Here is a 15274-nt window from a genome sequence, read left to right on the forward strand (position 1 = left end):
CATTCCATTCTAAACAACTGAAAAACTGGAAAAAATATATGACAACTATTTTTAGGTATTAGACAACAGGAAGCATCAGCTATAATGCCTAAGAGGAGGGGAGAAGTTGAAGTGAGTCCTAAAGTTCACTATGTCTTTATACCTGGAGGAATTTATGGATTGTAGTAGAGAGAGAGGGAGGGGGGGTGGGAAAGAGTGAGAGAGAGAAGAGAGAATCTAAGAAAAGCACAGTGCTTCCCATAAACTGAAGAGAAAGACATCAAAGTTCTAGGTGGCTGAAATTTGCAGAGCAATACCATAAGAGGGAACTATTTTTAGAATAGTTCTCAAATTTTGTGTAAGCATCCCCTCATGTCTTTGGCTGACTATTAAGTTGCTTATGCATAGGGTGAACTCCACAAAAGAACAACTAATTAGGATGTAAAAGGGAAACAAGTATGGGAGTATGTGCAGGGTCAGGAGACATTTGCCTTTTGACCAGTTGGAGAGGAGAGGTCTTGTTGAACTTGTTAGACAAATTGACGAAGATTCCAGTAAAGGTAATTTATATCCAGAAGAAAAGTTGATCAATAGAAACAGACCCCAAAATAGAGTTAACCAAAAAAGACATTTAAACAGTGATTATAAATATGTTCATGTATTTAAAGAAAACATGAATATAATGCAAAGAGAACTGGAAACTTAAAATAGAAACAGTGGAACTTCTAGTTCTAAAAAATACAATATCTTAACTGCAAAACAAACAAAAAAACAAAACAAAACAAAAACAAAACTGGGTTTAACAGCAGGTTAGATATTAGAGAAGAAAAGATCAATGAACTTCAAGACAGGGCAATAAAGCTATCCAAACTGCAGTGCAGAGAAGCAAAAGGAAAGGACTGAAAACAAGGACTGAGTGTCGGTAACTTGTGGGATATCAATGAGTCTAATAGATGTATAATTGGTGCCCTAGAAAGACTGAGTAGAATGTGAATATTTGAAGTAATAATGGTCAGAATTTTTCCTGAGTTCATGGAAAACAACCCACATATCTAAGAAGCTCAATGCACCTCTACTAGAAAGATAACCAGATTAAGGACATAAATCACATTGCTGTAAACAATGATAAATAGGAAAGCTTAAAAGCAACCAGAGGGGAGGAAACACATTGATTACAGGGATACATATGTAAGAATAAAAACTGACTTCTCTTCAGAAATTATGCAAGACAGAAGATAGCAGATATCTTTAAAGTGTGGAGAGAAATAATATGTTTAAAGTGCTGAAAGAAAAACTGGTCATCTTATTTTGTGTTACAGTGAAAATACCTTTAAAAAATCTTTCAAATAAAAGCATTCTCAGGCAAACAGAATATGAAGCACTTGTATCCAGCAGACCTATACTATGAGAAATATTAAAGGATATTTTTCACTGGAAGAAAATGATACCAGAAACAAATTTGGGTATGCACAAAGAAATTATTTTAAATATACATGGTACATTCACTTTTATAGACCCTTTGCTGCTTATTGAGCCATTCCCAGTACATTTAAGAGGATTAAAATTATGTTAAGAGTGTTTCTTGACTACAAAAGAATTACATTAGAAATAAATAACCAAATATATCAGGTCACTCACTCTCCAGCTGTGGAGAGTTGTTTAATGTAGACATAAAACTCCCTTTCATAGATTTATCTTAATAGACTATATTTAATATTATGTATGTTATATTTCTTTAATAGATTATATATATATATTATCTTTAATAGACATTAAACTCCCTTTCATATATACACCTATCCTATTAGTCTTGTCCTTCTAGATATAGAACTCTAATATGACCTAAATTACCAAAACTGAGACAGAAGAAAATTTATATCTCAAAATCTCTGTATGTATTACATAAATCAAATTTAGAATTAAAAACTTTTCAAAAAACAAAATTCCAAGACCAAATGATCTCACTGGTGAATTTTATCAACCTTTCATGAGAAAATAATATCAGTTGTATACAAACCTTTTAGAAAATAGAGAAAACAGGAAAACTTCCCCTCTCACATGATGAGACTAGCATCATAAAGACATTACTAGAAAAGAAAATTCATACCACTATCCTCCTAACCATAGATGCAAAATTACTTCATAAAGTATTAACAAATCAAATCCAACAATAATCATGATCAAGTGAGTTTTATCCCAGGAATGCAAAGTTGGTATATTAGTCTGTTTTCATGCTGCTGATAAAGACATACCTGAGACTGGGCAATTTACAAAAGAAAGAGGTTTATTGGACTTACAGTTCCACATGGCTGAGGAAGCCTCATAATCATGGTGGCAGGCAAAAGGCACGTCTCACATGGTGGGGGCAAGAGAGAGAATGAAAGCGAAACGAAACAGTTTCCCCTTATCGAACCATCAGATCTTGTGAGACTTATTCACAAACGCGAGAACAGTATGGGTGAAACCTCCCCCATGATTCAGTTATCTCCCACTGGGTTGCTCCCACAAAACGTAGGAATTACGGGAGTACAATTCAAGATGAGATATGGGTAGGGACACAGAGCCAAACCATATCAGTTTGTTTAACAACAGACAGTGTAGGTGACCACCTTAAGAGAATATGGAAAAAGTCATATGCTCATTTCAGTAGGTATCAGAGAGGAATTTGACAAAATTTAATATTCACTTATTAAAAAAAATTTTCGGCGGAGCAAGATGGCCGAATAGGAACAACTCCAGTCTCCAACTCCCAGCGCGAGCGACACAGAAGACCGGTGATTTCTGCATTTTCAACTGAGGTACTGGGGTCATCTCACTAGGGAGTGCCGGACAATCGGTGCTGGTCAGCTGCTGCAGCCTGACCAGCGAGAGCTGAAGCAGGGCGAGGCATCGCCTCACCTGGAAGCGCAAGGGGGAAGGGGATCCGTTTTCCTAGCCAGGGGAACTGAGACACACAACACCTGGAAAATCGGGTAACTCCCACCCCAATACTGCGCTGTAAGCATACAGGCATTCCAGGAGAATATATCCCACACCTGGCCGGGAGGGACCCACGCCCACGAAGCCTCCCTCACTGCTAACACAGCAGTCTGCCGCGATCTATCCGCAAGGCAGCTGCGAGGCTGGGGGAGGGGCGCCCGCCATTGCTGAGGCTTAAGTAGGTAAACAAAGCCGCTGGGAAGCTCGAACTGGGTGGAGCTCACAGCAGCTCAAGGAAGCCTGCCTGTCTCTGTAGTCTCCACCTCTGGGGACAGCGCACAGCTGAAGACCAACAGGGGAAGTAGCGGGAGCCGGTGCAGACGCGAACGACTCTGTCTGACAGCTTTGGGGAGAGCCGCGGATCTCCCAACGCGGAGGTTGAGATCTGAGAACGGACAGACTGCCTGCTCAGGTGTGTCCCTGACCCCTGAGTAGCCTAGCTGGGAGAAATCCCCCACTAGGGGCAGTCTGACACCCCACACCTCACAGGGTGGAGTACACCCCTGAGAGGACACTTCCAAAGGAAGAATCAGACAGGTACACTCGCTGTTCAGCAATATTCTATCTTCGGCAACCTCTGCTGCTGATACCCAGGCAAACAGGGTCTGGAGTGGACCTCAAGCAATCTCCAACAGACCAACAGAGAGTCCTTCTGACTGTCAGAAGGAAAACTATCAAACAGGAAGGACACCTATACCAAAACCCCATCAGTTCGTCACCACCATCAAAGACCAGAGACAGATAAAACCACAAAGATGGGGAAGAAGCAGGGCAGAAAAGCTGGAAATTCAAAAAATAAGAGCGCATCTCCCCCTGCAAAGGAGCGCAGCCCATCACCAGCAACGGATCAAAGCTGGTCAGAGAATGACTTTGACGAGAGGAGAGAAGAAGGCTTCAGTCCATCAAACTTCTCAGAGCTAAAGGAGGAATTACGTACCCAGCGCAAAGAAACTAAAAATCTTGAAAAAAGAGTGGAAGAATTGACAGCTAGACTCATTAATGCAGAGAAGATCATAAACGAAATGACAGAGATGAAAACCATGACACGAGAAATACGTGACAAATGCACAAGCTTCAGTAACCGACTCGATCAACTGGAAGAAAGAGTATCAGCGATTGAAGATCAAATGAATGAAATGAAGCGAGAAGAGAAACCAAAAGAAAAAAGAAGAAAAAGAAATGAGCAAAGCCTGCAAGAAGTATGGGATTACGTAAAAAGACCAAATCTACGTCTGATTGGGGTGCCTGAAAGTGAGGGGGAAAATGGAACCAAGTTGGAAAACACTCTTCAGGATATCATCCAGGAGAACTTCCCCAACCTAGTAGGGCAGGCCAACATTCAAATTCAGGAAATACAGAGAACGCCACAAAGATACTCCTCCAGAAGAGCAACTCCAAGACACATAATTGCCAGATTCACCAAAGTTGAAATGAAGGAAAAAATCTTAAGGGCAGCCAGAGAGAAAGGTCGGGTTACCCACAAAGGGAAGCCCATCAGACTAACAGCAGATCTCTCGGCAGAAACTCTACAAGCCAGAAGAGAGTGGGGGCCAATATTCAACGTTCTTAAAGAAAAGAATTTTAAACCCAGAATTTCATATCCAGCCAAACTAAGTTTCATAAGTGAAGGAGAAATAAAATCCTTTACAGATAAGCAAATGCTTAGAGATTTTGTCACCACCAGGCCTGCCTTACAAGAGACCCTGAAGGAAGCCCTAAACATGGAAAGGAACAACCGGTACCAGCCATCGCAAAAACTTGGCAAAATGTAAAGACCATCGAGGCTAGGAAGAAACTGCATCAACTAACGAGCAAAATAACCAGTTAATATCATAATGGCAGGATCAAGTTCACACATAACAATATTAACCTTAAATGTTAATGGACTAAATGCTCCAATTAAAAGACACAGACTGGCAAACTGGATAAAGAGTCAAGACCCATCAGTCTGCTGTATTCAGGAGACCCATCTCACATGCAGAGACATACATAGGCTCAAAATAAAGGGATGGAGGAAGATCTACCAAGCAAATGGAGAACAAAAAAAAGCAGGGGTTGCAATCCTAGTCTCTGATAAAACAGACTTTAAACCATCAAAGATCAAAAGAGACAAAGAAGGCCATTACATAATGGTAAAGGGATCAATTCAACAGGAAGAGCTAACTCTCCTAAATATATATGCACCCAATACAGGAGCACCCAGATTCATAAAGCAAGTCCTTAGAGACTTACAAAGAGACTTAGACTCCCATACAATAATAATGGGGGACTTCAACACTCCACTGTCAACATTAGACAGATCAACGAGACAGAAAGTTAACAAGGATATCCAGGAATTGAACTCAACTCTGCACCAAGCGGACCTAATAGACATCTATAGAACTCTCCACCCCAAATCAACAGAATATACATTCTTCTCAGCACCACATCGCACTTATTCCAAAATTGACCACATAATTGGAAGTAAAGTACTCCTCAGCAAATGTAAAAGAACAGAAATTATAACAAACTGTCTCTCAGACCACAGTGCAATCAAACTAGAACTCAGGACTAAGAAACTCAATCAAAACCGCTCAACTACATGGAAACTGAACAACCTGCTCCTGAATGACTACTGGGTACATAACGAAATGAAAGCGGAAATAAAGATGTTCTTTGAAACCAATGAGAACAAAGATACAACATACCAGAATCTCTGGGACACATTTAAAGCAGTGTGTAGAGGGAAATTTATAGCACTAAATGCCCACAAGAGAAAGCAGGAAAGATCTAAAATTGACACTCTAACATCACAATTAAAAGAACTAGAGAGGCAAGAGCAATCACATTCAAAAGCTAGCAGAAGGCAAGAAATAACTAAGATCAGAGCAGAACTGAAGGAGATAGAGACACAAAAAACCCTCCAAAAAATCAATGAATCCAGGAGTTGGTTTTTTGAAAAGATCAACAAAATTGACAGACCGCTAGCAAGGCTAATAAAGAAAAAAAGAGAGAGGAATCAAATAGATGCAATAAAAAATGATAAAGGGGATATCATCACTGACCCCACAGAAATACAAACTACCATCAGAGAATACTATAAATGCCTCTACGCAAATCAACTAGAAAATCTAGAAGAAATGGATAATTTCCTGGACACTTACACTCTCCCAAGGCTAAACCAGGAAGAAGTTGAATCCCTGAATAGACCAATAGCAGGCTCTGAAATTGAGGCAACAATTAATAGCCTACCCACCAAAAAAAGTCCAGGACCAGATGGATTCACAGCTGAATTCTACCAGAGGTACAAGGAGGAGCTGGTACCATTCCTTCTGAAACTCTTCCAATCAATAGAAAAAGAGGGAATCCTCCCTAACTCATTTTATGAGGCCAACATCATCCTGATACCAAAGCCTGGCAGAGACACAACAAAAAAAGAGAATTTTAGACCAATATCCCTGATGAACATTGATGCAAAAATCCTCAATAAAATACTGGCAAACCGGATTCAGCAGCACATCAAAAAGCTTATCCACCATGATCAAGTGGGCTTCATCCCTGGGATGCAAGGCTGGTTCAACATTCGCAAATCAATAAACGTAATCCAGCATATAAACAGAACCAAAGACAAGAACCACATGATTGTCTCAATAGATGCAGAAAAGGCTTTTGACAAAATTCAACAGCCCTTCATGCTAAAAACGCTCAATAAATTCGGTATTGATGGAACGTACCTCAAAATAATAAGAGCTATTTATGACAAACCCACAGCTAATATCATACTGAATGGGCAAAAACTGGAAAAATTCCCTTTGAAAACTGGCACAAGACAGGGATGCCCTCTCTCACCACTCCTATTCAACATAGTGTTGGAAGTTCTGGCTAGGGCAATCAGGCAAGAGAAAGAAATCAAGGGTATCCAGTTAGGAAAAGAAGAAGTCAAATTGTCCCTGTTTGCAGATGACATGATTGTATATTTAGAAAACCCCATCGTCTCAGCCCAAAATCTCCTTAAGCTGATAAGCAACTTCAGCAAAGTCTCAGGATACAAAATTAATGTGCAAAAATCACAAGCATTCTTATACACCAGCAACAGACAAGCAGAGAGCCAAATCAGGAATGAACTTCCATTCGCAATTGCTTCAAAGAGAATAAAATACCTAGGAATCCAGCTTACAAGGGATGTAAAGGACCTCTTCAAGGAGAACTACAAACCACTGCTCAGTGAAATCAAAGAGGACACAAACAAATGGAAGAACATACCATGCTCATGGATAGGAAGAATCAATATCGTGAAAATGGCCATACTCCCCAAGGTTATTTATAGATTCAATGCCATCCCCATCAAGCTACCAATGACTTTCTTCACAGAATTGGAAAAAACTGCTTTAAAGTTCATATGGAACCAAAAAAGAGCCCGCATTGCCAAGACAATCCTAAGTCAAAAGGACAAAGCTGGAGGCGTCACGCTACCTGACTTCAAACTATACTACAAGGCTACAGTAACCAAAACAGCATGGTACTGGTACCAAAACAGAGATATAGACCAATGGAACAGAACAGAGTCCTCAGAAATAATACCGCACATCTACAGCCATCTGATCTTTGACAAACCTGAGAGAAACAAGAAATGGGGAAAGGATTCCCTATTTAATAAATGGTGCTGGGAAAATTGGCTAGCCATAAGTAGAAAGCTGAAACTGGATCCTTTCCTTACCCCTTATACGAAGATTAATTCAAGATGGATTAGAGACTTAAATGTTAGACCTAATACCATAAAAACCCTAGAAGAAAATCTAGGTAGTACCATTCAGGACATAGGCATGGGCAAGGACTTCATGTCTAAAACACCAAAAGCAACGGCAGCAAAAGCCATAATTGACAAATGGGATCTAATTAAACTAAAGAGCTTTTGCACAGCAAAAGAAACTACCATCAGAGTGAACAGGCAACCTACAGAATGGGAGAAAATTTTTGCAACCTACTCATCTGACAAAGGGCTAATATCCAGAATCTACAAAGAACTCAAACAAATATACGAGAAAAAAACAAACAACCCCATCAAAAAGTGGGGAAGGGATATGAACAGACATTTCTCAAAAGAAGATATTCATACAGCCAATAGACACATGAAAAAATGCTCATCATCACTGGCCATCAGAGAAATGCAAATCAAAACCACAATGAGATACCATCTCACACCAGTTAGAATGGCAATCATTAAGAAGTCAGGAAACAACAGGTGTTGGAGAGGATGTGGAGAAATAGGAACACTTTTACACTGTTGGTGGGATTGTAAACTAGTTCAACCATTATGGAAAACAGTATGGCAATTCCTCAAGGATCTAGAACTAGATGTACCATATGACCCAGCCATCCCACTACTGGGTATATACCCAAAGGATTATAAATTAGTCTACTACAAAGACACATGTACACGTATGTTTATTGCGGCACTATTCACAATAGCAAAGACTTGGAATCAACCCAAATGTCCATCTGTGACAGACTGGATTAAGAAAATGTGGCACATATACACCATGGAATACTATGCAGCCATAAAAAAGGATGAGTTTGCGTCCTTTGTAGGGACATGGATGCAGCTGGAAATCATCATTCTTAGCAAACTATCACAAGAAGAGAAAACCAAACACCGCATGTTCTCACTCATAGGTGGGAACTGAACAATGAGATCACTTGGACTCGGGAAGGGGAACATCACACACTGGGGTCTATCATGGGGAGGGGGGAGGGGGGAGGAGGGAGGGATTGCATTGGGGAGTTATACATGATATAAATGATGAATTGATGGGTGCTGACGAGTTGATGGGTGCAGCACACCAACATGGCATAAGTATACATATGTAACAAACCTGCACGTTATGCACATGTACCCTAGAACTTAAAGTATAATAAAAAAAAAAAAAAAAAAAAAAAAAAAAAAAAAAAAAAAAAAAAAAAATTTTCATAACAAACTTGAAATAGAAGGGAATTTCTTCAATCTGGTCAAGAATGTGTACTAAACACTGATTTAACTGCATACTTAATGATGAAAGACTGAACCGTTTTCCCCTAAGATCAGGATCAAGGCAAAGATGTCCTCTCTTTTCATTTCAGCTTAACATGCTATTGGAGGCCCTACCCTGTGATAAGGCAAGAAAAATGTAGTAAAAAGTGTATAGATTTAAAAGGAAGAAATAAAAACTATTTTATTTATAGACAGTGTGATAAGAACATGAAATACCTTAAGGAATCTATATAAAAGCTAGTAGAACTAAGGAATACATTCAGCAAGTTTGCAGGATACAAGGTCAGTGAAATTGTATATACTAGTGACCATTAGAAAGTGAAATTTAAGGAGAGTGGGACATCTGGCTTCAGAGCAGGAACCTTTGTTGCACCAGTGACAAAAAAGAGAAATATGGGTGATGTTCAGAAAGGCAAGAAGAGTTTTTGTTCAGAAGTGTGCCCAGTGCCACACCGTGGAAAAGGGAGGCAAGCACAAGACTGGGGCCTAATCTCCATGGTCTCTTCAGGCAGAAGACACGTCAGGCCACTGTATTCACTTACACAGATGCCAATAAGAACAAAGATATCATCTGGGGAGAGGATACACTGATGGAGTATTTGGAGAGTCCCAAGAAGTACATCCCTGGAATAAAAATGATCTTTGCCAGCTCTAAGAAGGCAGAAAGGGCAGACTTGTTAGCTTGTCTTAAAAAAGCTACTAATGAGTAATAATTTGCCACTGCCTTATTTATTACAAAACAGAAATATTTCATGACTTTTTTATGTGTCATACTTTCATAGATCTCATACACCAGAATTCAGATCATGAATGAATGACGGAATATTTTGTTGGGCAGTCCTGATTTAAAACTAAGACTAGCTTCTGGTTAAATGAATATGTTCAGTTTTTGAATTTTAATAGTAACTCCAATTCAGTAAATGCTATCACTGTTTACCCCTTCTAAAGCTATGATTAGACTTCGTTAGTAACATTCAACTTTTCACAAAGATGACGAGTGCCATCTTAAAACTTACTGGATTTTATATTTAAATTTACATACTGGGTTATGTGAATATATTTAAATACTGGGGAAATTCCTTCACTGTCTCAGAACCAAGCAAGATTCACCTGTGTTTTGTGTTCATTTGCCTCTTAAAGGCAAGGGTTGAAGATAAATAAGGTAGAGATGTCTACTTTATACTTTATATGCCCATCTAATTAGAATTCCCAGAATTCAAAATGGTTCCTTTTACTTACTGAAAGGAATTTTAGTGTGGTTTATGTGTAATATCAAAGGTTATTTAACACTTCTCACATTTTATAGATGATCTATAAGGTCACATGCTTTTAAAATAGTAGCAAATTTTTATTATTATTTTTAAATTTATTATACTTTAAGTTCTAGGATACATGTGCAGAACGTTCAGGTTTGTTACATAGGTGTACACCTGCCATGGTGGTTTGCTGCACCCATCAACCCATCATCTACATTAGGTATTTCTCCTGATCTTATCCCTCCCCGAGCCCCCTACCCCCTGACAGGCCCTGGTGTGTGATATTCCCCTCCCTGTGTCCATGTGTTCTCATTGTTCAACTCCCAGCTATGAGTGAGAACATGTGGTGTTTGGTTTTCTGTTCTTGTGTTAGTTTTCTTAGAATGATGGTTTCATCCATGCCCCTACAAAGGACATGAACTTATCCCTTTTTATGGCTGCATAGTATTCCATGGTGTATGTGTGCCACATTTTCTTTATCCAGTCTATCATTGATGAGCATTTGGGTTGGTTTCAAGTCTTTGCTATTGGGAATAGTACCACAATAAACATACGTGTGCATGTGTCAAACTTCACTCTTGAATTCTTTACATTCTAAGTCAAACTAAGTAATAATTTAGGATTGTCTTTAAACAGCCATTCAGAAACATAAAACTGTAGAACTGCTGTGTATTTGTGATTGGGAATGGTGCTTTTGCCAACTTAAAAGGTTTAAACTAGAAGAGATATACACACAAAAAAAGAAAAAAAGAAAATGAAATTTAAAAATCAAATACCATAACACTCAAACACATGAAATACTTAACTATTCATTTAACACAATATGTGCAAGACTTATACAGTGAAAACAACAATTAATTGCTGAGAGAAATGAAAGAAGGCCCAAGAGATATATCATGTTCATGGACTGGAAACTTCAAAATTATAATGATGCCAATTTCCTGCAAATTGATCTATATAGTCAACATAATACTCATCACAATTCAGCTGGCCTTCTCTTTGAGGAAAGGGGCATAAATTGACAAGATATTTCTAAAATATATGTGGAAATTCCAGAAATGCAAAGGAATTAGATAGCCAAATCAGTTTTAAACAAGAATAAATTTGGAGGACTTATACTACTTGATTTCTTTTAAAAAGTTGTATTTTAGTGTTATTATTGTTATTTATTTTTTAAATTGACAAATAAAAATTGTATATAGTATACTACAGGATGATTTGAAATATGCCTACATTGTGGAATGGATAAACCAAGCTGATTAACAGTTGGAATTACTTTAGATACTTATTTTTTTGTCATAAAAATCTACTTTCTTAGCAATTTTCAAGTATATAATATACTGTTATTAACTATAGTCACCATGATAAAAAATTCTCTTGAATTTATACCTCCTGTCTGACTGAAATTTTGTGCACTTTATAGCCAACATCTTCCTAGTCCTCCCACTCCCACTGCAGCCTCCTGCGATCACCATTCTACTCTCTGCTTCCATGAGTTTGACTTTTTTAGTTTTCAGGTATAAGTGAAATCATGTGATATTTGTGTTTCTGTGCCTGGCTTATTTCACTTAACATAATGCCTTCCAAGTTTATCCATGTTGTTGCAAATGACAAGAGTTTCTCCTTTTTAAAGGCAGAATAGTATTCCATTTACACTACCTGTTTTCAACATCTATTATAAAGCTAAAGTAATCAAAACAGGATGATACGGGAGTAAGAATACACATAAAGAGCAAAGAAACAAAATGGAGAGTTCAGAAGTAGACCCACACATACATGGGTAAATCATTCTTGATAGAGTAATTCAATGGGGGAAAAGACAATGTTTTTGATAACTATTGCTGAAACAATTGGATATTTCTGTGTGATAAGAACTTACCTCACAACCATTCATGAGAATTGATTTAAATTGATCGTAGATCTTATTATAAAGAGTAAAACTATACTAATTCTCAGAGAAAACGTGGGAGAAAATCTTTGCAACCTTAGGTAGGCAAATATTTCTTAGGACATAAAAAAATATGAACAAAGACATAGAAATCAACCATTAGCACATGAAAATATGCTCAATATTATTAATCATCAAGGAAATGCAAATTAAATCCATGATGAGTTACCACTATACACACATTAGAATGACTAATATTTAAAAGACTGACAATACCAAGTGTCGGTGAAAATGTGGAGCAATGACAAATCTTATATTTAGCTGACAAGAATGCAAAATGATACAGCCACTTGGCAAAATAGTTTGATAGTTTCATATCAAGTTAAGCTTATACTTAATTACAATCTAGCAATCTCATTTTTAGATATATACCAAGATAAATAACATATGTCAACACAAAGACTTCTAAGTGAATGTTCATAGTTGTTTTATTTGCAATTAGCCAAACTACAGGCAGTACAAAAGTCCATATACCTGTGAATGGATAAAACATTATGGTATATTTATGTCAAGGACTATTTTTCAACAATAAAAAGAAATGAGCATTGTGGTAAATGAATGAAATCAGGTACGAAATATTACATGCCATGAAATTGTAGAACAGATGAGCTATTCTCTAGTGAAAAAAACAGATTATTGGTGACTTCGGACCAGGAGTATTGGGTTGTAATTGGAAAAGAACATGAGGAATTTTGGAAGGTGGTGGGAATATTCTGTACATTCACTGTGGTAGTTACACATGGGTATACATTGTTCTATCTGCATCAACTGCACCTACTTAAAATAGGTACAGTTTATTTCTTGCAAATTATAAATCAATAGAGTAGATTTTAAAAACAAACAAAAATAATAATATGACTAGAATTGTAATCTGGGTCATTTAATTATTCTTAAGAAAATTCCCTCTGGTCATCTACTTCTCATTCACATTCTAAAAATAAAATACCAAAACACCACAGGACACAAATTCACGAGAAATAGTTGCCTTTTCAAATCATATTTATGTTCATTACTAGTGAGAGCAAATAACTAGATTTGGTGTGCATTCTTTCACTTACCTTTATGAGAATAAGACAAATAATAGGCCAGCATATTAAGCTCTAGGATTTATTCAGGAAAGTACCTTTAAGGTACTTAATAAGATGGGTACAAATTTAGCCCAATCTTCTGGCATTTTCTGGTTAACATAATGGTAATAATTTTGATTATAAGTCATTTTTGTAAAATGTTGGCCTGAGCAGAGACTTATGCCATGGCATTTGATTACATTTTAATTCTTTGAAAATTCATAAACTATTTGACAGCCTTTCAATAAGCAAAAAAAAATTCTGTAAAAACAGATTCCCTTTCTCAAAATAATCATAATAAATGATAGTTCTCTTCTACTGAGCAAGTACAATTAATTGCCAAAGGTGAAGTATTTTTAGTAATCCAAATGATTAGTTTCACAATTATCCATTCATTTTCATAATTTTCAGCTTGATAAATTTCATCTAAAATTATTCCCTAGATTTTTAATTAAATGGTTTGCTTTTTAGGTTTATATAGTGAATACTGTTGTAATCTATTTGGTATACAAATACTCACTGAATTAGCTGAATAGATTTTCATCATTTGAGGAACATGGGACAAAAAATGTATTTTTCTGTCAGGATGACTTTAACTGCAAATAACAGATTCCTGATTGAAACAGACTTAAGCAAAAATGAAGCAAGAAAACCAGAGGTAGGGCAGCACCAAGCATAGTATGACAGAATTCCAGCTGTGATCTCTACAATTTTATGGAGTTTGTGCTCTTTCATATGTTGGTAACAAGATGGTTGCACAGCCAGATGTAACTATGTGCAGAAGCACAAAAGGACCATCTCTTCCCTATGAAAGATTAAGCCTTTCCCAGAAGCTCCTGCTTATGTCTCATTGACCAGAACATGGTTATGTGTCTATCTCAAACCATTCACTGACAAGGGGCATGAGACTACAATAGGTAATTTAGACACATCAAGATAATTGTAGGCTGGGTGCAGTGGCTCTTTGGTAGGCCAAGGCGGGTGGATCACCTGAGGTCAGGAGTTCAAGACCAGCCTGACCAACATGGAGAAACCCTGTCTCTACTAAAAACACAACATTAGCCGGGCATAGTGGTGCACACCTGTAATCCCAGCTACTGGGGAGGCTGAGGCAGGAGAATCACTTGAACCCGGGAGGCAGAGGTTGCAGTGAGCCGAGATCAAGCCATTGCCCTCCAGCCTAGGCAACAAGAGTGAAACTCCGTCTCAAAAAAACAAAAAACAAAAAAAACAAAACAGCAACAACAAAAATATAATTGTAGTCTTCCTTGAGTCAAGGGGGAGAAAAATCAGTATAGTAAGGATGAGGGTGGAGAATGGATATTGGATAGGCAGCCAACAGTATTACTACACACGTGAAGAAGTTTTCTTATTTTATTTCCTAGGACTTGCAAAAAGTTAGTGCTCTGGTACTAAAAAGAATTGGTTTATTTGAAAAAAAAAGTCTTCTGGAATTATGCATACTTTATAGCATAATTTCATAAAAGCAGACAGAATTTTTTGCTAGCTTATCAGAATCTTGATCAAAAGATATTTATACTAAAATTAGTTTAAATTAGAAATAATATATATTAACTCTTTTATTCATTAATTCAAAATATTTTTTGACTACTAATGTCTGCCAAGTACCTGGATATGGTGGTGAGCAAAACAAGCCATGGCCTTGTTCTCATGGAACTTTTAGTCTAGTGGTGGACAAAGAGATTTGTAAAATAAAGCTGGGTGTGGCGGCTCACACCTGTTATCCCAGCACTTTGGGAGGCTTAAGCGGACGGATCAGGAGGTCAGGAATTCAAGACCAACCTGGCAAACATAGAGAAACCCCGTCTCTACTAAAAATACAAAAATTAGCCTAGCATTGCAATGGGCACCTGTAGTCCCAGCTACTCAGGAGACTGAGGCGGGAAAATCACTTGAACCCGGGAGGCAGATGTTTCAGTGAGCAGAGACTGTACCATTGCACTCCAGCCTGGCTGACAGAGTGAGACTCTGTCTCAAAAAAAAAAAAAAAAAAAAAAAAAAAGACATTTGTGAAATG

The 15274-nt window shown here is 37.6% G+C and overlaps 1 protein-coding gene and 1 pseudogene across 1 annotated transcript in view; both read left to right on the plus strand.

Annotated features, from left to right (window-relative positions):
* The window catches only part of DCDC1 (doublecortin domain containing 1), a 450202-nt gene that overhangs the window by 37271 nt on the left and 397657 nt on the right, over positions 1-15274 (plus strand). The gene's annotated exons all lie outside the window — the stretch shown is intronic.
* On the plus strand, positions 9359-9675 carry LOC115893590 (annotated as a pseudogene).

The sequence above is a fragment of the Rhinopithecus roxellana genome, chromosome 15 (assembly GCF_007565055.1).
Source record: "Rhinopithecus roxellana isolate Shanxi Qingling chromosome 15, ASM756505v1, whole genome shotgun sequence".
Classification (NCBI taxonomy): domain Eukaryota; kingdom Metazoa; phylum Chordata; class Mammalia; order Primates; family Cercopithecidae; genus Rhinopithecus; species Rhinopithecus roxellana.